General features: G+C 45.3%; 1 protein-coding gene and 1 non-coding gene across 2 annotated transcripts in view; both read left to right on the top strand.

The window, feature by feature from the left end:
* Positions 1-26226, top strand: part of B4GALNT3 (beta-1,4-N-acetyl-galactosaminyltransferase 3) — a 97485-nt gene that overhangs the window by 20922 nt on the left and 50337 nt on the right. The window lies entirely within an intron of this gene.
* Positions 5912-6048, top strand: LOC138988036 (small nucleolar RNA SNORA70). The gene has a single exon (XR_011464380.1). It is a non-coding gene; the product is annotated as a small nucleolar RNA SNORA70 (small nucleolar RNA).

Here is a 26226-nt window from a genome sequence, read left to right as displayed (position 1 = left end):
TGGATTCTTTACCAACTGAGCTATCAGGAAGCCCCTGATCTCTATCCCTTTATATGTATGATATGATTCTTACAAAAAATTGAAACAATACAGGGAGTTTAGATAAATGTTTAGAGAGTTAGGTAAGGAGGAGAGAGACAGGTAAATGTTATCACCTAGCAGGTGAGGAGTGCTTGTGCGGAGCTGTTGTAATAAGAGCCCACTGCGTGTATGTTGCACAAAGCTCATTCAGTGTTCACAATTGCTGTGTAGGGGATGGGAGCCTTTATACAGATTCCACTTTATGGGTGAGAAAACTGAAGTTCACAGAGGTTACTTACCTTGTTCAGGGCTTCATGGCCAATCCTCTTCACAGTCAAGTTTGAGTGCAGATATCCTAGCCATTCCTTGGGTTGATTTCTTAGTCAGTTGGCCTGTGGGGTTGGGTGGAGGTTGGAAAGATGGATAATTTCATTCTCTCTAAGCTCGTGCTCCCAGTGTAGGATATGGAACTCATTTTACTGGGTGCTCCTTCTTGTGCAAATAATTTGACTATAAAAGCACTGTATCAGGGTAAAGCTGACATTTATTGAAAACTAAAGCTGTGCCAGCTGCTTCTCTAGCGGTACCTCCTCTGATCTTCCAGCTCCCCTCTCCCTGCCCCTTCCCCCACCCAGAGCAACACATGATTCCTATTTTACCAAGCAGTCTGCTTGGCAGCTCAGACGGTAAAGAATCTGCCTGCAGTGAGGGAGACGTGGGTTTGATCCCTGGGTCAGGAAGATCCCCTGGAAAAGGGCATGGCAATCCACTCCAGTATTCTTGCCTGGAGAATCCTATGGACAGAGGAGCCTGGCAGGATACAGTTTATAGGGTTCCAAAGAGTCAGACAGGACTAAGCGATTACACTTTCACTTTTTTTCTGCCTCCTCCTCATCATTCCTCTGTTAAATCTCTCTTCTCCCTGCCTTCTCTAGAGGGAGTGGCTTCAATTTTGCTGTGACATCCATTCTGGAGCTGAGTTGCTGGGGATTTGAAGCTCTGTCATTAGCCCACCCACTAAGCTAGTGCTGCTGTCTTTTTGGCCTACGCCAATTTCCATGGTTATCTGTGGGGAGAAACCGTCACCCTCAGCTGAGAAGGTGGAGCTTTCGAAGTCCTTAGTCTATCCCAGTGATTCTCAATCTGGCTGCACATTTGAATCACCTGGGAGCCTGAACACTGAAGTGAGGTCTTGACCTCACCTCAAGTCAATCAGCTTGGGAAGGGGTGGGGCCTGAGCATCAGCTTTCCAGGTGAGTCTAAAGAGCAGCCAAGGTAGACCACTTAAGGTCTGCACTTCCTCTCCCAATGCAAAGAGCTAAGAAATAAGGGGCGGTGATGAAGGAAGGGAGAACACAGCTGAGCAATGACCAGGCTACCCCTGGGTCCCAGACTGGTCCAGGATTAGGCCAGGGAGGACTGGAAATGGGACAAGGACAGGGAAGGAAGGAGTCCATGAGCAGGAAAGAAAAGAGAAAATGAAAAAAAATAAAAACTTGGTGACTGAGGATGCTAGGTTGCCTCCTGTAATGACCTTGTACTTGTGCAGCACTACCTGTTCTGTGAGTTCAGGTCCAGCCAGTGAACTTTTGATGATGCAGTGTGTGAGAGCTTCAGGAGGCACAGAGAAACGTGAACCCCACCCTGTTGGTGTCCCAGGACCTATGTTTTTGCACAGACAGACGTATACATCGGAAATAGCGCATGCCCTTGACTTGTTCTCCCCAGCACCCAGAAACCCCTCACCTTGGGCAAAGCTTATTACTCGTGTTTACAGTCTGTCAGCTGAGGGCAGGGACCCTGTGTATTTTGTGCCTTAGTCACCATTCCGTTATTGCCCACAACCCAGCATTACGCCTTGTCCGAAGAAAGCCCTCAACTGATTCCATGTTTGTTTAATTGAATTTGATTGTTTAAAACAACTAGAGCAAGGTGAGGGCCAAGGGCATCTGGAGCGTGATTATGCGCTCAAGTGTCTGGTACCAGTAATTCTAGCTGGGGGAGGAAGGCTTCATGGTGGAGGTGGGATTTGAAATGGGACTTACCTGAGACAGAGAACTTTAAGGGAGATGAGGGAAGATGAAGACAGAGAGTCAGCCCAGGCTGTTCATTGCGCCCTGATGGGAGAGGAGGTGACTGCATTCCCCAGGGAAGGTGAGCAGGAAAAGGAAAGAAGTTCTTACAATCCAAAGGCAGCTAAAGTCGAGTGGTGGGGAGGCAGGAGTCAGCTGTAGGAAATTGGTACAAGCTTAATACACATGTGAAGGACTGATGAACTGTTTGGTTTTTTTTTTTTTTTTTGACTACACCACATGGTATGTGGGATCTTAGTTCCCTAACCAGGGATTAAACCTGTGCTCCCTGCATTTGAAGTGTGGAGTCTTAACCACTGGATACCAGGGAAGTCCCTGTTGAGGTTTTTTTTTTTTTGTCTGTCTCTTTTTCAATATTTATTTATTCGGCTTCACTGGGTCTTAGATGTAGCATGCGGAATCTTTGATCATCATTGAGCCAGGCAGGATTTTTTAGTTCAAGCGTGTGGGATCTAGTTTCCTGACCAAAGATCGAACCCGGGCCCCGCCTGCATTGAGAATGCAGAGTCTTAGCCACTGGACCACCGGGGAAGTGCCAGGGTTGATGAATTGACCATGTAAGTAAATTTTCTGTGTTCACTGTTAGCCTGATTCTTTAACATTAGGGATCAGCAAATTGGTACTCTTGTGGTGGGGTTGTGCTCACAGATGTTCCATCCAAGAACAGAGGATGTGAAGAAACTAAGCTCCAGAAATAAGTGAATAACCTCAGAAGTGGTAGTCCCGAGCCCTCAGTTGGCAACGGATGACAGAGAGTAACAGAGTGTGGTTCTCAGGCCTAGCTGCATACTAAACGATGCAGGAAGCTGAATAATCCAGGCAAAGGGGTGAAAGTTACACAGGCGTATGTACGTTTGTCAGCACTTATGCAACTGTTTACTTACAGTGGGTACATTTTATTATATATAAATTATACATAAATATAGTTAATTTAAAAACAAAACATAGCGGAGCAGAAACCTCCACGGGAGCCAGCACCAGTGTAGGGAAACCTAACCTGTAATCGACAAATTGCTGGAGGCTCAGTGTGGACAAGTCTGAGAGCTGAAAACTTCAGGTGGGAGAGGTAATGCATCACATAGTGATTACGGTCAATAATACCGAGTCATAAACTTCAGAGTTGCTAAGAGACTAGATCATAATTGTTCCCGCCACAAAAAAAAAAAGGAATGATAATTATGTGACATGATACAGCTGTTAGTGAACGCCACGGTGATAATCACGTTGCAACATATAAATGTATCAAATCAACATACGCTGCTGCTAAGTCACTTCAGTCGTGTCCAACTCTGTGCGACCCCACAGACGGGAGCCCACCAGGCCCCACTGTCCCTGGGATTCTCCAGGCAAGAACACTGGAGTGGGTTGCCATTTCTTCCTCGAATGCATGAAAGTGAAAAGTGAAAGTGAAGTCGCCCAGTCGTGTCCGACTCTTCGAGACCCCCTGGACTGCAGCCTACCAGGCTCCTCCATCCATGGGATTTTCCAGGCAAGAATACTGGAGTGGGTTGCCATTGCCTTCTCCGCAAATCAACATATAGTACACTTAATTATGACAATTGAAACTTGGTAAGAGAAAGCAAAAACACATCCTAAACTTCAGGGGTGCCCAGTCGCTGGAGGTGGAACTTACGCTTCTGGGAGTTTTTTACTTCCTGGAGCTCCACCAGGTCCTCACTCATCTGCAGTGAATAGTGAAAGTGAAAGTCGCTCAGTCTTGTCCGATTCTTTGCCACCCCATGTCTTATACAGTCCTTGAAATTCTCCAGGCTAGAATACTGGAGTGGGTAGCCTTTCCCTTCTCCAGGGAATCTTCCCAGCCCAGGTGTCCCACATTGCAGGTGGATTCTTTACCAGTTGAACCACAGGGGAAGCCCAAGAATACTGGAATGGGTAGCCTATCCCTTCTCTCGCAGATCTTTCCCACCCAGGAATCGAACTGGGGTCTCCTGCATTGCAGGCGGATTCTTTACCAACTGAGCTATCAGGGAAGCCCCTACAGTGAATCCTGGAGGAAAATGCTTCCAGCAGGAGGAAGGGAAAGGACCACTTTGAAATGTGCCAGAGACTTCTGTTCTTCTCAACAAGGTCTGCTCTGAGAAGAAGCTGTCTTCCCAGGGCCTGGCCTACCTGGGGGAAGGGAAGTGCCAACTCCAGGCCACTCTAGCTATGCTATCCCACCTACGGGTGGGGAGTGAGAACCGAGAAGCACCAGTGAAGGGCATGGTCCACCAGCTCACCAAAAAGTTGAGACCTGATAGCAGGATTGTGCAACCCTTCTGTACCCCAAACCTTACTCTCACATCACTAAAGGTCTGTTGACTGCAGCGTATCCTGTCTACCTAGTATATCTTGTCTACCTTTCAGTAAATGTTTACAAGGCATTCTGAAAGGCAAAAACACAGTTTGAGGAGACTAAGCATCAGAACCAGAATCAGATATGGTGGAAATGTTGGAATTATCAGATTATGCCTACAATTAATATGTTAAGAGCTTTAATGGGAAAAGTAGACAATGTGCAAAACCAGATGATGTAAAGAGAAAGACGGAAATTCTAAGAGAGAATGAAAAAGAAATGCTGGAGATCAAAGCCACTGTAACAGAGATGAAGGATACCTTTGATGGGCTCATTAGTAGACTGGACATGCCAAGGAAAGAGCTTTGAGCTTGAGGATATGATGCTAGAAACTTCCAAAACTGAAAAATAAAGAGAAAAAAGACTGAGGAAAAAATTCCCAAAACAGAACAGGACGGACTATCCAAGAATTATGGGACAAGTACAAAAGTATGATGGGTATAATGGAATACCAGAGGAGAAGATAGAAAGGGACAGAAGAAATGTTTGAAGCCATAATGACTGAGAATTTTCCCCAATTAATGTCAGACATCAAAGTACAGATCCAGGAAGCTCAGAGAACACCGAGCAGAATAAATCCCCTCCCCACATCATATTCAAACTTCAGAAAGTCAAAGATAGAGAGAAACATTCTGAAAGAAGATGGGAGCGGGGGACACCTCACTTATAAAGGAGCAGAGGTTAAGAATTGCATCTGACATCTCAGAAACCATGCAAGCAAGCAAGAAGAGAGTTCAGTGAAGTGTCTGAAGTGTTAAAGGGAAAAAACAAAAACAAAGCACCAACTTAGAATTCTGTACCCTGTGAAATTATCCTTCACGAGTGAAAGAGAAATACTTTCTCAAACAGAAATGGAAGGAATTTATTGCCAGTATACCTACCTTGCAAGAAATGTTAAAAAGTTCTTCGGACAGAAGGAAAACTATATAGGTGAGAAACTCAAATCTATATAAAGGAAGAGCATTGGAGAATGAATACATAAAAGTAAAGTAAAATAAAACCTTTTATGCTTCACAGATAAGTTGTTCCAAATAATAATAGCAACAATGTATTTGACTGTGAATGCTTATGTATGTTTTAAACATCAGTGGTCTAAATACACCAGTTAAAAAATGGAGATTGTCACATGGATTCAAAAACAAGACCGAACTACAGGAAACCAACTTTGAATATAAAGATATATAGATTAAAAGTAAAAGAATGGAGAAAGATGTACTATGCTAATATACTCAAAAGGAAGCAGGAGTAGCTGTATTACTTCAGAGAAGAAATTTCAGAGCAAACAAAGTTATCAGGGATAAAGAGGGGGATTATATATTAATACAACAGGAAGACATAACAATCCTCAATGTTAACAAGAGCATATTACACATTCTCCTTAACCTTACAGCGAACATTTAGCAAAATCACTTTCTGGGTCATAAAGCACACTTTAACAAATTTAAAAGAATAGAAACCCTGACAGTGTTCTTTTCCCCATGGGGGCCCAGTGTGCAGTGGCTGCAAATAACAGCCTCCTTGGTAGTGTACGCAACCTGTTGCCTGTACAGGTTGCCCTAAGGGACCTTGGAGACAACTCTTCCTAGTGGGCATTCATGACTGGCCTGCTGTTTCCCAATCTAGACTCCAGACAGGTATGCGTGGTGCCTTTGGAAAGCCCCAGGGCACAGTGGCCAGGGTCCACATTGGCCAGGTCATAATGTCCATCCGCACCAAGCTGCAGAACAAGGAACATGTGATTGAAGCCCTCCGCCGGGCCAAGTTCAAGTTCCCTGGCCGCCAGAAGATCCACATCTCTAAGAAGTGGGGATTTACCAAGTTCAATGCGGATGAATTTGAGAACATGGTGGCAGAAAAGCGACTCATCCCAGATGGCTGTGGGGTCAAATACATCCCTAATCGTGGTCCCCTGGACAAATGGTGGGCCCTGCACTCATGAGCATCCATGCTGTCCCCTCCTTAATCATGCTCACCAATAAATGCTGCTGCTGCTGCTGCTGCTAAGTCGCTTCAGTCATGTTTGACTCTGTGCGACCCCATAGATGGCAGCTCACCAGGCTCCCCCGTCCCTGGGATTCTCCAGGCAAGAACACTGGAGTGGGTTGCCATTTCCTTCTCCAATGCATGAAAGTGAAAAGTGAAAGTGAAGTCGCTCAGTCGTGTCTGACTCTTAGCAACCCCATGGACTGTAGCCCACCAGGCTCCTCCATCCATGGGATTTTCCAGGTGAGAGTACTGGAGCGGGGTGCCATTGCCTTCTCCGACAATAAATGCTATTTCCTGTCAAAAAAAAAAATATAGAAACCATACAGTGTCTGCTTTTGGACCACAAAAGGCACTGGCACCCCACTCCAGTACTCTTGCCTAGAAAATCCCACGGACGGAGGAGCCTGGTGGGCTGCAGTCCATGGGGTCGCGAAGAGTCCATGACTGAGCGACTTCACTTTCACTTTTCAGTTTCATGCATTGGAGAAGGAAATGGCAACCCACTCCAGTGTTCCTGCCTGGAGAATCCCAGGGATGGGGGAGCCTGGTGGGCTGCCGTCTATGGGGTCACACAGAGTTGGATATGACTGAAGTGACTTAGCAGCAGCAGCAGCAGCAGCAGAATTAAACTAGAAATTAATAACAAAAAGATTGCTGGAAAGCCTCAAATACTTTAATACTTTAAAATATTTCAAAATAATATTTTAAATAATACTTTAAAATAATACTTTAGAAGTATGTTGTTTAAAGTATTAAATATTTTAAAGAGTCAAAGAAGAAATTTCAAAAGTATTTTGCACTAATGAAAGTGAAAATAGAGCTTATTATAATTTGTGGGATACATTGAAAGCAGTGCTTAGAGAATTTATAGCATTGTTGAAATATGTGTATTAAAAAGGGCTTCCCAGGTGGCTCAGTGGTAAAGAATCTGCCTGCCAGTGCATAAGACTTGGGTTTGATCCTGGATTGGGAAGATCCCCTGGAGAAGGAACTGGCAACCCACTCCAGTATTCTTGCCTAGGAAATCCAAGGGAAAGAGGAGCCTGGAGGGCTGTAGTCCATGGGGTCTTAAAAAGTCAGACACAACTGAGCACACACACACATACATATTAGAAAAGAAAAAAGATCTAAAATCAATAATCTAAGCTTCTACCTTTAGTCAGTCAGTCAGTTCAGTTGCTCAGTTGTATCCGACTCTTTGCGACCCCATGAATCGCAGCACGCCAGGCCTCCCTGTCCATCACCAACTACCGGAGTCCACCCAAACTCATGTCCATTGAGTCGGTGATGCCATCCAGCCATCTCATCCTCTGTCGTCCCCTTCTCCTCCTGCCCCCAATCCCTCCCTGCATCAGGTCTTTTCCAATGAGTCAACTCTTCACATCAGGTGGCCAAAGTATTGGAGGTTCAGCTTCAGCATCAGTCTCTCCAATGAGCATTCTCCAAAGAAGACCAATCTCCTTTAGGATGGACTGGTTGGGTCTTCTTGCAGTCCAAGGGACTCTCAAGAGTCTTCTCCAACACCACAGTTCAAAAGCATCAATTCTTCGGCGCTCAGCTTTCTTCACCGTCCGACTCTCACATCCATACATGACCACTGGAAAAACCATAGCCTTGACTAGATAGACCTTTGTTGGCAAAGTAATGTCTCTGCTTTTCAATATGCTATCTAGGTTGGTCATAACTTTCCTTCCAAGGAGTAAGCATCTTTTAATTTCATGGCTACAATCACCATCTGCAGTGATTTTGGAGCCCCCCAAAATAAAGTCTGACAATGTTTCTACTATTTCCCCATCTATTTTCCATGAAGTGATGGGACCAGATGCTACTAGAAAAGAAGAGCAAACTAAATCCAAACTAAGCAAGAAAAGAAATTTTTAAAATTACATCAGAATTATAAGTAAAATTGAAAATAGGAAATCAGTAGAGAAAATCAACAGAAACAAAAGCTGGTGGTTTTTTTTGAAAGATCAATAAAGTTGACAAGCCTCTAGCCAAATCACTAAGAAAAACAGAGAGAAGGCACAAATTACTAGTATCAGAAATGAAAGAGGGGGCATTACTATAGATTCCATGGGACATTAAGAGGATAATAAAGGAATATTTTGAACAACTCTCTGCCTACAAATTTGATACCATGGGGGAACTAGACCAATCCCTTGAGAGATCCAGTCTGCTAAAACTAGGAAGAAACAGACAATCTGAATAGGTATATATCTATTAAAGGAATTCAGTCAATAATTAATAACCTTCCAAAACAGAAAGCACAATACTCAGATGGGCTTACTGGTGAATTCTAACTAGACATTAAATGAAGAAAGTATACCAGTTCTGTCAACAGTCTCTTTCAGAAGATAGAAGTGGAGGGAACACAATTGACCCTTGAACAATGCAGGGGTTAATTGGTGTATAATTTACAGTTGGCCCTTGTGTCTGTGGTTCCTGTGTATCCATGGATGCAACCAATCAGAGATCATGTGGTACTGTAGTATTTACTACTGAAAAATATCCATGTATAAGTGGACCTACACAGCTCAAGCTAGTATTGTTCAGGGGTCAACTTTACTTAAAATTCATTCTATGAGGCCAGCATTTCCCTACTACTAAAACAGGGCAGAGGGGCGGATTATAAGAAAAGGAAACTGCAGACCATTATCTCTCATGATCAAGTGCAAAAATCTTTAACAAAATATTAGCAAACAAATCTACAATGTATGAAAATAATTATACACCTGTTCAAGTGTAGCTCAGACAATAAAGTATCTGCCTACCCTGTGGGAGACCTGGGTTTGATCCCTGGGTCAGGAACATCCTCTGGAGAAGGAAATGGCAACCCACTCCAGTATTTGTGCCTGGAAAATCCCATGGATGGAGGAGCCCTGTAGGTTACAGTCCATGGGGTTGCAAAGAGTCGGACACAACTGAGCAACTTCACTTCAGTCAAGTGGAATTTATCCTAGATATGCAAAGCTGGTTGCGTATTCAAAAACCCATTAATGGGAGATTCCCCTGATGGTCCAGGGGTTAAGAATCCAACTTGCAATGCAGGAGACACAAGTTCAATCCCTGATCGGGGAACTAAGATCCCACATACTATGGGGCTGCTGAACCCGCAAGCTGCAAATAGCTGCAACAGCTGAGGCCGTGAGCCACAACGAAAGATCCTACATGACCCAGCAAAGATCCTGTGTGCTGCAATTAAGAATCAACATAGCCAAATAAAATTTTAAAAAATCAATGTTATCCATCACATCAACAGGCTAAAGAAGAAAAATCACATGATCGTATGAATACACACAGAAAAAGCATTTGACAAAATCCAACATCTATTCATGATAAAAAGTCTCAGCAGTAGAGATGAACTTTGTGAGCCTGATAAAGAACATCGACAAAATACATGCAGCTGATATTGTACTTAATAACAAGAAGCTCGATGAATCTCACCTTGGATATAACAGTGATTTTCAGTGTGACCCCAAAGGCACAATCCCTGGAAGAAATAATTAATAAACTAGACTTCCTCAGCTGGTAAAGCATCTGCCTGCAATGCAGGAGTCCCCGGTTCGATTCCTGGGTTGGGAAGATCTGCTGGAGAACGGAATGGCCGCCCACTCCAGTATTCTAGGGCTTCCCTGGTGGCTCAGCTGGTAAATAATCCACCCGAAATGTGGGAGAGCTGGGTTCCATCCCTGGGTTGGGAAGATCCCCTGGAGAAGGGAATGGCTACCCACTCCAGTATTCTGGCCTGGAGAATTCTGTGGACTGTATAGTCCATAGGGTCACAGAGAGTTGGACACGACTGAGTGACTTTCACTTTCACTTTTCAGAGTTCATTGCAATCAAAATCGTCTATTCTGCAAAAATCAATGTCAATAGAATGGGAACACAAGCCACAGACTAGGAGAAACCTTTGCAAAAGACATATCTGATAGTGTACAGTTATCCAAAATATACAAAAAAAAAAAAAACCTCTTAAAATCAACAATAAGAAGAAGAATAGCTCAATTTTTTAAAAAATGGGCAAAAGACCCAGACAGTTACTCATCAAAGAAGATATCCAGATGACAAGTAAGCAAATGAAAAATATGTTCAACATCTTTTATTCGGGAATTGGATTTTAAAATGACAGTGAAGTATCACTACACACCTGTAAGAGTAGCCAAAGAACACTGAGAAGACAAATGCTGGTGATTCTGTGGAGCAGAAACTCTCAGTCATCGCTGGGGGGAAGGCACCATGGTACAGCACTTTGGAAGACTGTTTGTTTGTTTCTTATAAAACAAAATATATTTTTACCATCTGCTCCAACAATCATACTCCTTGATTTTTACCCAAAGGACTGTGTCCACACCAAAACCTCGTCACAGATGTTTATAGCAGCTTTAGTCATAATTACCAAAACGTGGAAGCAAGCAAGATGTCCTTCAGTAGGTGAATGGTTTAAACTGGTACATCCAGGCAGTGAACTAGGAAGAAATGAGCTGTCAAGCTATGGAATGACATGGAGGAACCTTAAATGTGAATTATTAAGTGAAAGCAGCCAGTCTGAAAAGGTCATGTGCTGAATGATTCCAAATGTTTGATATTCTGGAAAAGGTGAAATTGTGGAGACTGAAAATATCACTGATTGTCTGGAATTAGTCAAAGGGAGGTATGAGTAAGTAGAGTGAGAGGAGCCTTTTTTTCTTTTTTTTAACCTATCCTTTGGTTGCCTCTTTTTAAAAAAAAGTTTACTTATTTATTTTTGGCTGTGCTGGGTCTTTGCTCCTGCACAGGCTTTTCTCTAGTTGCAGAGAGTGGGAGCTACTCTCTAGCTGGGGTGCTGTGGTTTCTCTTTTTGTGAGGCATGGGCTCTAGGCACACAAGCTTCAGTAGTTGTAGGACAGTCTCAGTTGCTCTCTGGCATGTGGAATCTTCGTGGACCAGGGATCGAACCTGTGTTCCCTGTATTGGTGGGGAATTCTTAACCACTAGACCACCAGGGAAGTCCCCAGAGGAGTTTTAGAGCAGTGAATAAAACCTCTTTTCAATCAATTCTTCCCAGGCTGCTGCTGCTGCTAAGTTTCTTCAGTCGTGTCCGACTCTGTGCAACCCCATAGACGGCAGCCCACCAGGCTCGCCCGTCCCTGGGATTCTCCAGGCAAGAACATTGGAGTGGGTTGCCATTGCCTTCTCCAATGCATGGAAGTGAAAGTGAAGTCACTCAGTCCAGGCTACCACTGTTCTAATTTCTCCAGTAGATCCATTTTGTCTGTTCTTGAACTTCGTTTGGACATTGCCCAGCTTACGATGGTTTGACAATTTTTTGACTTCGTGATGGGTGCAAACGCAATAGGCATTCAGTAGATTGTACTCTGCATTTTGAATTTTGATCTTTTCCAGCGGTAGCGATATGTGGTCCACTACACTCTTGCGATGCTGGCAGCGGCAGTCCCGCTATCACAGGGTGAACCACTGATACACTCAAACGATTCCGGACCCAGACAGCCATGTGTTTTTCACTTTCAGTACAGTAACCAATAAATTACATGAGATATTCAGCACTTGTTATGAAATAGGCTTTGTGTCAGATGGTTTTGCCCAACTGTTGGCTGATATACGTGTTCTGTACTTGGCTAAGCTGTGATATTTGTTAAGTTAGGTATATTAAATGCATTTCTGATTTATGATGTTTTAAACTTATGATGGGTTTTTTGGGATATGAGTGGAGTCATACGGTAAAGGACTCTCGTGTCTGGTACTCTCACTAGAAATGGTTTTGAGATTTGTCCATGTTGTTGCTTGCATCAGTTTTTTTTTTTTTTTTTTCAGTTGATGAGTAGCATTTCTAATTTTGGCTAAACCACAATTTGTTTATCAACTCTTCTCTTGATGGGAGTTTTAGTTCTTTCCATTTTGGGCTATTATAAATAAAACTACTATAAACTTCCTTGTATAAGACTTTGTGTAGACATAATTTTATTTCTCTTGGGTATATAGGAATAGAATTGCTGGATCATAGGGTAGGCATATGTTTAGTTTTTGTAAGAAATTGCTAAACTCTATAGTATCTGTATCATTTTATACTCTCACCACCAAGTTATAAACAATACAGTTGGTCCACATCCTTGCAACGTTTGGCAATATCAGTCTTTTAATTTTAGTAATTCAAGTGGGTATGAAGTGGTATCTCATTGTGGTTTTACTTTGCATTTCTAAGATGACCAGCGAGGCTGAGGACTTTGCCATTACCTGTTGGTTATTCCTGTATCTTTCATGAAGTATTTAAATCTTAGGTCATTTTTAAATTGAATTGTCTTCTCATTGACTTGTAGGAGTTCTTTTTATATTCTGGGTATGAGTCCTTTGTCAGTCATGTTTTACACATTTCCTGCTCACTTTCAGCCTTATTAAGGTTAATTTTTTCCATACAAATATCTATATGTTCTAACTCTGTTTTAAAATATTTTCATATTTTCCTTTCCCCATTGAATTGCATTAGAATCCTTATTGAAAACCAATTGTGTGTGTGTGTATATTTATTCTAGACTTCCTATTGGACTATCCAAAAAAAAATTTTTTTCTGGCCTTTCGTGTCATGTGGCCTGTGGGATCTTAGTTCCTGACCAGAGATTGAGCCCACACCCCCTTCAGTGGAAGTCCAAGTCTTGACCACTGGATGACCAGGGAAGTCCACGGACTATCCAAATTTGATACCCATATAACGCTGTCTTAATTGCTGCCTCTTTATTGTAAGTTTTGAAATCTTATAGTATAAGTCTTCCAACTTTTTTCTTTTCCTTTATGATAGTTCTAGCTATCTGTGGTCCTTTAGCTTTCCAAAAATTTTTAGAATCAGCTCATTAAGTTCTGGAAAATGTCTGCTGGGATGGTGAATGGAATAAAATTGGGAGAGAATGGACATCTTAGTAATATTGAGCTTTCCAACTCACAAAAATGGAGTATTTCTCTACTTACGTAGGCTTTCTCTTTCCTTAATGATACTTTTCCTCATGACACTTTTCTTCCTTTCCCTTTTTTCTTTCTTTTTTTTCTTGTTTTGGCTGCACCTCGTGACTTGCAGTCTTAGTTCCCTGACCAGGGATTGAACTTGGGTTCTGGCGGTGAAAGGGCCAAGTCCTAACCATTTGGCTGCCAGGGATTTCCCTGTCGGTTTTCTTTAATTTCTCTCAACCGTGGTTTGTGGTTTTCAATGTCAAGCTCATGCCCATCTTTCACTAAATGTATTCCAATGTATTTAATGCTTTATGATACTCTCATAAACTTTGTATTTGAAATTTCATTTTCAATTGTTTATTGGTAGTATATAGAAAATACAATTGACTTTTGTATATTGACCCTGTATCTTGCGATTCTGCTACATTAATTCATCAATTCTAATAGTTTGTCAATTACTTTAGGTTTTCTAAGTATATAATCTTTCAGTTAAGAATAAATGCAGTTTTATTCATTCCTTTCCTGTCATTATGCCTTTTATTTATTTTTCTTGCCTTGCTGTGGTGACTAAGACCTTCAGTGTTGAAATACAATGAATGTTGTCTTGATCCTAGAGGGAACACTTTCAAAATTCACCACTGTATTTATCAAGAGTTTAAAAACTGTCGTATCTCAACCAATTTCCTCAGTAGTTCCTGCCTTTATCTATGAACTTTAACATCACTTCAGGTACATTTTCTATCTCATTTAAACATAAATCATCAAGATTTAGAGGTGGTTTTAAAAAATTAATAAAAGTAACAGCAGCCATCGAGGTAGGTGATGGGTTTTCTACATCTCCAAGGACTGATGGCCCAGTGGCCATGGAGTTCTTGCTGGAAAGGTTGACAGTGCTTCTCATCAGTCACTTAGCCTAAAGTCTTCTTAATGCAATTCTTATCTTCATGGGTATAGGTCAACTTTAGAAAAGGGTCTTAATGCCCATTCTCCAAAATGCACCCACAGAGAGTCCACATTGCAGGCAGGCTCTGGCATCTCAAACAGCCAGGACTTTACATTAAACTGAACTCTGCGTGTTGTTGGTGCTGTTGTTCAGTCACAGCCATGTCTGACTCTGTGACCCCATGGACTGCAGCATGCCAGGCTTCCCTGTCCTTCACTATCTCCCAGAGTTTGCTCAAACTCATGTCCGTTGTGTTGGTGATGCCATCCAAGCATCTCATCCTCTGCCACCCACTTCTCCTTTTGCCTTCAGTCTTTCCCAGCATCAGGGTGTTTTCTAATAAGTCAGCTCTTTGCATCAGGTGGCCAAAGTATTGGAGCTTCAGCTTCAGCATCAGTCCTTCCAACGAATATTCAGGTTTGATTTCCTTTAGGATTGACTGATTTGATCTCTTTGCAGTCCAAAGGACTCTTAAGGGTCTTCTCCAGCACCATAGTTTAAAAGCATCAATTATTTGGCTTTCAGCCATCTTTATGGTCCAACTCTCACATCCATATATGCCTATTAGAAAAGTCATAGCTTTGACTATATGGACTTCTGTTGGCAAAGTGATGTCTCTGCTTTTTAATATGCTGGCTAGGTGCTTACCCACCCCTGATCCTGAATTTAGGGGTCAGAAGGTGAGTCCTCCGAAGTCTCTTCTCCCTCCTCATTCCGCAGCAGCCCTGAAGGATTGGAAGGATGGTGGCTTAAGGCAGGGAGGCCCACATTCAGGTAAAATTAGTTTAACTTGGGACAGTTTCCCGAGGAATGTGGCTTTCCTTGCCTCCGAGATCCCATGAGTAGCAGCAGAGGCTGAGACCCACCCTTTGATCTCAGGCTAATGGTGGTCCTGACTGTGTTGGAGCATTCAGGGTTAAGTCTTGCCTTCGGGTAGCAATTTTTTCTTAAAGTTGTGCCCCAAGGAAATGATGGAAGCAGGGGACTCATGGTTACTAAGAATGACAAGAATATCAATGCTCTTGAATAATTTATTTTAATTAATTAGTTGATTAGATTGCATCAGGTCTTAGTTGGTGCACTCAGGATCTTTGTGGCAGCTCACAGACTCTCGAGCGGTGGCATGCAGGGTTAGTTGCTCCGCAGCTTGTGGGATCTTATTCCCTCACCAGGGATCGAACCAGCATCCCCTGCATTGCAGGATAGAATCTTAACCACTGGACCACCAGGGAAGTCCCCATGAATGGTTTATATCATAAAAATATGTATACATTCGTACATACTTTGCTGGTAGTGTATATTTTGTGTTTGCATCAGTTCAGTTCAGTTCAGTTCAGTCTCTCAGTCGTGTCTGACTCTTTGTGACCCCATGGACTGCAGCACGCCAAGCTTCCCTGTCCATCACCAACTCCCAGAGCTTGCCCAAACTCACGTCCATCGAGCTGGTGATGCCATCCAACCATCTCATCCTCCGTCGTCCCCTTCTCCTCCTGCCTTCAATCTTTCCCAGCATCAGGGTCTTTTCCAGTGAGTGTTTACATATGTATCTATAAAGTATTGATAAAAGCTTTTTTGTGTCCTTTTCCCTCACTTGTATTCCAATACCTTTTCTTGAGGCCTGGAGAAAAGGTTGGCATTTGTTAGGTCCTTGAGAACCAAGAAGAGCCCCAGCTATGCCCACAGATGTGCCTTGCCAGGTACCCTGTCAAGGACTGGCGCCAAGAGAAGGCTGAGTGCTGTGGACTCAGAGAGCAAGTCGTGTTAACTCAGTCTCTGGCCCACCTCTAGTTCCTGTTTTCTCTTCTGTCTTCTCTCAGCCTTGTTCCCTGGGCTCCCTTACTGCCTCTATTCATTCATTCATTTTTCTTTCTTTAACTGAAGTAAAATTCATATAACACTGACCTTTTAAAATGTACAGTTCAATGGCATTCAGTACACCATCCATATTGTGTAACCATCACCTGTGCCTGGTTCTGAAACATTTTCATCACCCTGCAAGGAGACTCTGTATGCCTCAGGCAGACACTCTCCTCTTTCCCCCAACCCTCCCACCTTCTAATCTGCTTCCTGTCTGTGGATTTACCTATTCTGTATATTTTGTATAAACGGATTCATACGTCTTTCGCTTAGCATCATGGTTTCAAGGTTCATCCATACTGTGACATGTAATTAGTACCTGGTTCCTTTCTGTGGCTGACTCATACTCCATTGTGCGGGACCATCCCCTGACGGGACATTTGAGTGGCTTCCACCTTTGTCTGTTGTGAATAGTGCTGAACAGTGGTACATAAATATTTGTTTTGACACCAGTTTTCAGGTCTCTTGGGTGTACACTCCAGAAGTAGAATTGCTAGGTCATGTGGTGACCTCATTTTCTTCGGGAGGAGCCGCCTTTGTTCATTCTCTCTGAGCCCTGAACCGGGTGGGGGCTCCTTCTTGCCACGCTTAGCTTTCCCGTCACCATCCTTTCACCTCCACCTGTCTCCATGCTGGGAGGTAGACATCCTGTTCTTGGTGAGGTCCACCTGTCATCTCCTCATTGCTCCTCTCTTGTGCAGTAGGACGGCCATTCTCCAGGGAGTCCGGGTTTCCTGCCCTAAGCACTTCCTTGCCATTGTGATACTTGAGTCACCTTCTGGGTACAGTGTCCTCTGGCTTTCTTTTTCCTTTTCTTTTTTTGGCCGTGCAAAAGATTCCACAGTGCAGCATGTGGAATCTTAGTTCCCCTACCAGGGATCAAACGCGTGCCCCCTGCACTGGAAGCATGGAGTCTTGACCATTGACTGCTGGATTTCTTAGTCCCTGCCCTCCCCTATCCCCCAACTGGGATGCCCACCCCAGATTTTCAGAGCAGTGGCTAAACACTAAACAGACCTCCCTCTACTCCTCTAGTTTGATGCCCCTCCCTTGCCCTGGCCACTTGCCAAGTCCTCTGTGCTTTCTCCTGGGCTTATTAATACCTTAGCAGTGCCCCACAGTTGACCCGAAGAGAGATTGTTTTCCCTCTTCCCGCTTGATGCTGCCTCTGATGGGTATCATGAGGCCTGCCTTTATACCTTTATGCCTCTTAAGGCTGAAAGGTGTTTTGTTATGTTTTGATATGGACCATTTTTACAGTCTTTATTGAATTTGTTACAATAATGTTACAATTTGTTACAATATTGTCTTTCTTATGTTTTGGTTCTTTGGCCACGAGGCACCTGGGATCTTAGCTCCCCAACCAGGTATTGAACCCACACCCTCTGCACTGAAAGGCGAAGTCATAACCACTGGACTGCCCGGGAAGTCCCTGAGAGGTGGCTTTGAATGAGATCCTGGGTCCCCAGCCTCAGCTCCCACACCCTGCTTTCCACCCAAGTCCACTTGCCTCCCTAAAACTACACACTCCAGACTACAGGGCACTCCACGGTCACACACTGCTGGCTCTGAATGCTTCAAACCAGTGTCCTGGACCACGCACTCGAGGGATGCTCTCGGACCTGGGATAAAGTTTAATAGTTACATCTGTGGACCCATGTGATGCTGATTTCCTGATTTCTGTTTGTTCTTGATCCGTTTTTCATTTGGGGGGTTTTGTTTATTTTGGTCCCCCCTCATATCAGTTTTCAATGAGCTCTCAGGAAGCAGAGGGCTTCCCATGTGGCACAGTTGGTAAAAACATCTGCCTGCCAACACAGGAGACATAAGAGACGCAGGTTTGATCCCTGGGTTGGGAAGATCCCCTGGAGGAGGAAATGGCTACTCACTCCAGTATTCTTTCCTGGAGAATTCCATGGACAGAAGAGCCTGGCAGGCTACAGTCCATGGAGTCACAGAGAGTCGGACACAACTGAGCATGCACACATACTCAGGAAGGAAGGATTCCTGCATGTGTGGGATCATGGGTCGGGGTAGGGGGGTGGGCAGGTATGGCTGGAATGGAACCTACGAGAAAAGAAAGTTTCCTGATTGGAGCAACAAACTGAGGGAAAGCAGATGCGTGGGGCTAAGTTAGAAGACCTAGGACACCAGAGCTGAGGAATGGATATTGATAAAGCCGCATTTATAACTTTGTCTTCCTGGATGTTCCCAAGTCCATCCTTAAAGAGGCTCCTCCAGCATCTGGATGGCCATGGGGGCACCGCCCTGGCCTGGACAGTAAAATTGGGAAAACCAGTTAAATGATGAGTCAGTGAGTCTAGGAACCCAGCAGCGGAGCTTTGACGAGAAGGTACAAAATCTTGGGGGGTGGGGTGCTCTGGGTCAGAGCCCAGAGACCCCAACAGTGTGTTAATAAAATCTGAGGACAACACTCTGAGGGGCCTGGGGAGGTTTCTAGGGGCTGGTCTTCCCCCTCTGGAAGCTTAAACTAGCAGCAGGGTGGGCTGGCTAGCATCATGGGAGTCTCCTGTCTGGCTGTGGTCCTTCTGACCTTTGTTTAGGTCTGGGGTTGGGGTGGTCAAAAAGTTAAGGTCCAAGCAGGTCACTTAAGTAAGGATGCTAGCCCTGTGTGGGTGCAGGCACACGCTGGGTGGGGTGTGGGTGGTGTCTCAGCCAGCTAGGGTAGGGCCTTTTTGCACTCTGCTGCTGCCCCTGTCACGCACCTTTGTCCCAGCCCCGGAAGGGATCTAGGGCCCCCTAAATGCTAAGAGCAAAGGCCCAGGGAGAGGAGTCCAGGCATCTCGGGCTTCAGGATAAACCAGACACTCAGGGTGAGGATTGGGTGTTCTTCCTGGAGGGGAGATCCGGTCCAGGCAGAGGAACTTGTTTGTGGGCAGTTTCATCGTTTCCTCCCTTGGGGCATGGACCCAGTTGGCCAGCCTATGCAAGCCACCTGTCGACAGGGCTTCCTGCGCCCTGGTGCCCCTGCCCCCTCGGAGTTCTGAGAAGCAGCTGTTGCCGGGCCCCTTGCCTGCCCATGGCCGGCCTCCCGGATGGAGGATATTGTCATGGCCTGCGGGGACGGCTTGTTAGTTCCTGACGATCAGGACACGGAAGGTGGCACGGGAGTCAGGGGGTGGAGACCCTGCTGCAGAGGCGGCAGAGGAGGGAGGAGGGGCCAGTGGGAGAAAGGACAAGAGGGACAGAAGAGTCTCAGGAAGAGAGGCCATGCCAGGCCTGGGAAGGAGCTGGGGGAGTCTGGGATGTTCTCAGCGCTGATGTGAATGGCGGGTGTGACCACCCCTTCACCTGATTTCAGGATGGGTAACATCTTTCCTTTTGTTTAAATAAGTTCCCAAGTAACAACTCCTAAATGGATGGGGTGACTCAACAAAGACCAGCAGTCCGCCTGTGGGGTTCACCCACTGCTCCCTGGCATTTCCCATGAGATCTGGGGAGTACACGTGACTCATGCCCCGGGGCCTCCCTGTTGGATGACCACACCTGGCCCACCTCTTTCTTTCAGCTACACACCGGTCCTCCACCTACCTGGGGCCACACCTCCCAGCTCTGCCTCCCCGCCCAGGGCTGTGACTTTGGCTCACCCCCACCCCCCTACAAGCCTGCCTTTCCTGGGAGCCCCGACATCGCTGCCATCAGGGTCAAATCCTCCCAGCTCTGGCACAAAGCTTCTTTTCCTGTCTCTGTCTCAGATTTCTGACCTGTAAGATGAGCCTCGGGCTCGCTGCTCACTCCTCCTTGCTGTGTGGAGCCGTGAATTCCTGTCTTTAAGGAGCTTGGAGCTTGTCAGACTAGAGATTGGCCAAAGTCGGCTTCTGTCCCCCAGCAGCCCTGCCTCCCTTCCTGACCGTCTACCAGGCACACAAGCACAGACTCTAGGGCAGGGCCCCTGGGGGCCTCAAGCCTCAGCAGTCTCCCCTTCTCCAGGCCTCACTCTGCTCACCTCCAGAGCATCCGAATGCCGCTTACCACCTGTGTCCTTCTTGTTAAAATTATGCAAATAATGCATGCTGTTTAAAGAAAAAAAGAAAGAAAAAGAAAGAGAAAAATCCAACATTGTTGACTTGCGTTTAAGTAAAATGTAAGAATCACTACTTCTCCCACCTCTCCTGTAGAATCATGAAATGTGCCTCAAATCCAGCCCCCTCTGTCCATCCCCTTCTCTAAGCATTTACCAGATTCTCGTATTCAAGTGTCTTTAGCTCTCCTTTGAGGTCGGGGACTGGTCGTCTCTCTCTGTGTCTTCGATGCTGGGCACAGTGCCTAGTGTATTGTGGGCATTTGTTAAGTATCCTTTGAAAAAATAAGTGAATGAAGGAATGAGTGTATAATAAGATCTAGCGTTCAAATCTCTGCTGCTTCCTTGTTGAGTGAACCTCAGTTTCTTCACCCTTAAAATTGGGATAATAATTCGTGTTCTTTTGAAGTTAAATACAATGCCAGTGTTGGTGCCAACACAGTTCCTGGCAAAGCGTGAGCCTTCAGTAAGTGCTGTTGAGTTAGATTCTAAAGGGACCCAGTTGCCCTCCCTCCCCAGACCTGGGCTGCTCCCGCTGCTACCGAGTGTTGCCTATCCTGCCAGCCACTCCCCTTCCAGTGCAGGGCCTGTGCGGCCAGCTATTGAGAAAAAGGGATAAGAAGCTGCCAGCTGCCCTCAGGGAACTCCTGGTTGGACTCGGGAGAGGTAAGCAAGCCCCAGCCAGGAGAGTGGTTATACAGATGCTGAACCTGAGCCCAAGGGTGGAGGAGGAGAAGGGAGCACAGGGGAGCCTTGGGGTGATGGGCCAGGGAGTTTGAGAAGAATGGACACATGAGTGTCAGGCCATCATCTATAGATTCAGACAGGATATTCCGTGTAGGAGCCGGGTGTGACATCACCTGCCACGTTTTCCCCAGATCTTAGCTGATCCTTCTGTATCAGGGTCTCAAACTTCTTTGCCATGATCCACCAAAAAGTGCACTTTGCATTGCCAGTATAAACACACACCTCTGCATTCTATATATAACAGGAGCAAGCTGACAGCACAATACTTCCTCCAACTACAAGGTGGGGGGTGACGGTGATGTTTTTCTTTCTATACAGATACTGTTTGTGTCCCACTAAACTGATTCCATGGACCACTTATGGGTGGTGGTCCTCAACTCGGAACATACCCGGCTCAACTGTTCCATGTGAGGTTGTCTTCCAGTCCCTTTCTGCCAGAGCTCATGAGCTCTGATGTTTAGCTGAGAAGCCCACAGCTCACAGAGGGTCAGAATTTATCTAGGATGTACACCAGCTAAGTGGCAGAACCAGGGGTCACACGCAGGGATATATGACTCCAAAGCCCACCACCAGGTCATGACCCTTTCTCTGACACTGTGCATGGGGGTTCTGCCAGCCGTGCACTGGACCGCAGATCAAGGAACATCTATGGCCCATTTCTTTGTGCCCCGGAAAGCTTGGCCAAGGTGACAGCTAAGCCTGCCTTATATTATCAAGTGCCACTCAGCCTAAAACTGAACAAGCAGGCCTCAGAAAACAAAGTCTTAATACCTGCCCCACCCCTGCCAACATGCAAGAGTTGGTTATTGAGAAAAGGTGCCGTAAGATGAACCTACTGCCCAACAGCCAAATATAATAGGATCAAACCATGTCTTCACTGCCCACTGGGGCTTCCCTGGTGGCTCAGCCTGTAAAGAATCTGCCTGCAATGCAGGAGACCTGGATTTGATCCCTGGGTTAGGAAGATCCCCTGGAGAAGGGAATGGCAACCCACTCCAGCATTCCTGCCTCAGAATCCCAAGAACACAGGAGCCTAGTGGGCTACAGTCCATGGCGTCACAAAGAGTCGGCCACGACTGAGTGACTAACACTCTCTGCCCACAGCACTGGCCTCATAACTCTCTCCCCCTCCTTTGGAACCCCTAACTCAGAAATTAGGGGGTGGTCTCCTGTGCTACCCCAAGGAAAGAAGGAAAGCTGGGGAAAGGCAGGGAGAGAAGAACAGATGAGTTGGGAGGAAAAGAGCTGAGGAAACCAGGAGTACAGATGGGCCACGGGCGTCTAGTATCTGAAATCCTAAACCTGTGGAGGCAGTGAGTTTTATAGGAAGAAGGAGGGGAGTAAAGGCATGTCCTGTCACAGTTGTAAAATCATGGGCGGGTGGAGGGAGAGGGGTCTGAGTGCCCTGCTGAGATAAGGGCAAAGCGAGTGAGACTGTGAGCAGGACAGGTGTCCTACCACACTGGTCTCTCCTCTTCTTTGTGCCAGACAGCATGGGTCATTGATCAGATTATCATGCATGCTGACCGGCACGGGCTGGAAGGAAGTATAGACTTCATAACAGAGACCACTGTTATATTCAGTTTGCCTTTGTGTATATATATATATACTTTTTAAAAATGAAATTAATTCATTTTTGGCTGTGCTGGGTCTTTGTTGCTGCAGTTGGGCTTTCTCTAGTTGCAGAGAGCAGGGGCTTCTCATTGTGATGGCTCCTCTTGTTGCAGGCACGGGCTGTAGCTGTGGCACACAGGCTTAGTTGCCCTGAGGCACGTGGGATCTTCCCAGACCAAGGATAACATATTTAAAACATATTTTAATTTATTTATCTGGCTGCACCAAGTCTTCTACTTATTTATTTATTTGGCTATGAGGGTCTTAGTTTCAGCATTCGGAGTCTATAGTTGAAGCATGCAAGATCTGGTTCCCTGACTGAGGATGGAACTTGGGCCCCCTGCATTGGGAACGTGGAGTCTTAGCCACTGGACAACCAGGGACAGTAGTTCCCAGGTATATACACAGTTTTGTACTATGTTAATTTCTCTCTACTGATGCTTTTGTAAAAGACTCATCTTTCCTCTTTGTGTTCACAAGGTTAAGCAGACTTCTACACTAGTTAAGCGCTAACTCACTCCTAAGCAGTGACTTAGCTGGTTATCTGGTAGCTCTGCTTTGACTCTCTGTCTGGGATAAATAAAAACCAAGTGAAAGGGTAAAGTGGGGGATGAATGAGCACCATGCTGACTGTCCCCAGGAACCAGCGTTGGCCCCAGTGTCCTTTCCCACCTGGGACCCTGAGAACCCAGTGAGGGAAAGGAAGGCCTGTCTACACTGTCTCCCCAGCCCCATCCTTCTTGGATCACAGAGTTTCTTTGGATAAACCCCAGATCGATTAAGAATTGGCTCTTGCTGAGATTTGCCGAGGGGAGACATTTGTCTCCATCCGTGGGGTGATCTTCTGCGATTTCTGGCCTTTCTCACGCTTTGTCGCCCCATTTTCAGAATGTCCCGCTGGGTGAGATACTGTCTCCCCGCCACCCTCCTTTGTCTTTGGGGGAGGATCCCGGAGACCCTCGGTTCACCTGGCCCAGGTTTGCTGTCTGCCAGGAGATAGCTCTCTGAATGGGTCTGCCTCTCAAATCGCCAGCATCCGGAGCTGATAGGAGTTGGGGGCGGTGGGTGGGGAGCTGGAAACAAAGCTGTGTGGAGCCCGCCAAGCGTTTTCAGCCCTCTCGCATGAAGAGCCCTAGATCGGTGACAAGCGGGAGGAGTGCCACCTGCAACTCCATCCATGGTTTTTTGTCTTCTTCTATTTGCATAGATTTGAGCCAGTTAAGCCTTGGCCAATACTCTTCTTATAAATCAGACTGTAACCCAATTTCTCTCACATTTTTTAACCTCAAAAACTGCACTGGTACAGTGTGCCTATAGACTTGTCCCTGAAAAATTCTGTGTAGTTCAGAATGTTTTCTAGGGACCAAACTATTTTAAACGTATCGTGTTGTTGATGATGTTTAGTCTCTAAGTCATGTCCACTTCTTTTACGACCCCATGGGCTGTAACCTGCCAGGCTCCTCTATCCATGGGATTCTCCAGGCAAGAATACTGGGATGGGTAGTCACTCCCTTCTCCAGGGGATGTTCCCCCCCAGCCAGGGATCGAACCCATGTCTCCTGCGTTGCACGTGAATTCTTTACTGTCTGAGCCACCAGAGAAGCCCATTAAATGTACTGGGGGACTGTAATCTGTAATATTTAATGGAAACCATAATAGATCTGCCAACAAAATGCTGTTTTCATTTATGTGTGTTTATCACCGAATCTCAGAAGGTAACATTCGGAATATCCCTTTTTAAAAAATTAATTTATTTTTTTATTGAAGGATAATTGCTTCACAGAATTTTGTTGTTTTCTGTCAAACCTCAACATGAATCAGCCGTAGGTATACATATATCCCTCCCTTTTGAACTTCCCTCCCATCTCCCTCCCCATCTAAAAAATTAATTTTGATTGGAGTGTAGTGGATTTACAATGTTGTGTTAGTTTCCGCTGTATAGCAATGTGAATCAGTTATACATATACATATATCCACCTTTCAGATTCTGTTCCCATATAGGTCATTATAGAATATTGAGTAGAGTTCCCTGTACTGTATGTACAGTAGGTTCTTGTTAACTGTCTTTTTTTGGCTACCTATTTTGTATGTAGTAGATAAAGATGATTATTATTATTTTAAAAAATGCTTATTTATCATTTATTTGGCTGCGTCAGGTCATCATGCAGGATGTTTCATCGCAGCACAAGCACTCAGCGTTGCAGCGTTCGGGTTCAGTTGCCCCACGGCATGTGGGATCTTAGTTCCCCAAGCAGAGATCAAATCCTGGTCCCCTGCATTGAAAGGCGGATTCTTAACCACTGGATCCCCAAGGAAGTCTCTGGAATATCCTTAAAAGTCATCATTTGATAGAGGAGAAAACCGAGGCTCAGAGAGGTCACAAAGCTCAAGAGAGAACAAGGACTCCTGCCCCAGGGCCCATCCTATCACAGGACAGTGGATACAGCACAGGTTTCTAATTTTGATTCGCCTCTATTGTATTTCTATCTCCTTCCATCTATTTAAAAACTGTATTTTTTAAAAACTCGAAGGCATAATATGCAAACAATGTCTTCTGAGAAGTAACCAGGACAGAGGCCTGGCATGCTTTCTGCTCAGTTTTGTTTATGCCTCTACAAACCCCTATATCTAAAGACAAACGTGCATTTTTAAATAAAGCTTTTATTTCAAAATAGTTTTATATTCACAAAAAAGTATAGATAGTACAGGGAGTTGTAATTTGCCTCACATCTCCGGGCTAAGGCGCTTCAGTTATGTCCTTTGCGACCCCACGGACTGTAGCCCACCAGCCTTCTCTGTGCATGGGATTTCCCAGGCAAGAATACCGGAGCAGGTTGCCATTTCCTCCTCTAGGGGACCTTTCCAATCCAAGGACCCAACCTGTGTCTCCTGCATCGGCAGAAAAGTTCTTTACCACTGAGCCACCAGGCAAACCTACCTCACATCTAATTTCCTTTATTATTCACATCTTAAGTTAGTTATTATGGTACATTTTTTTTTTTACAATAAACAAATTTGGGTACATCATTTCTTTTTAATACTTTATTTGGCTACACTGGGTCTGAGCTGCAGCCTGAGATCTAATTACCTGACCAGGGATTGAACCCAGACCCACTGCACTGGGAATGCAGAGTCTTAGCCTCTGGCCCACCAGGGAAGTCCTGGGTACATCGTTTCTAACTGAAGTGCACACTTCATTCCTGTTTCCTTTCAGAGGGCCCTTTTCTGTTCCAAGGTCCCATCCATGTCACCACACGCCATCTATCCACCATGTCTCCTTAGGCTGTGACAGTTGTAAATGTTGCTGAGCTAGCTTCACTTCTGTAATATATTTGATGACTTTTTCCCCCATGACTCAGATGTGAGCATCTTTCCAGGTGAGTGAGTGAGGCCTTCCACACCTTTCTAAGTCACCAGTGTTCTACTGAAAGTCTCCTCCCCATCCCTTTATTTGCCCTTGGCAGACAGCCCGTCTGGCAGTGTCCTGGGGCCTCCTCCTGGGGAGTGAACTAGACGCTCCCTGCTGCCTCGGAGTTTTGACGTGACAGGAGGCAGAGACCCAGGGTGTAGATGGACTGATGGAGCTTGGAGGAGAGGGGCTAGAGGCCTGCAGTGCTGCCGGGCAGCCACC

Source organism: Bos mutus, chromosome 5 (assembly GCF_027580195.1).
Source record: "Bos mutus isolate GX-2022 chromosome 5, NWIPB_WYAK_1.1, whole genome shotgun sequence".
Lineage (NCBI taxonomy): Eukaryota > Metazoa > Chordata > Mammalia > Artiodactyla > Bovidae > Bos > Bos mutus.
The sequence above is the reverse complement of the archived record's forward strand: the minus strand, read 5'-3'. Positions and strand labels throughout refer to the sequence as shown.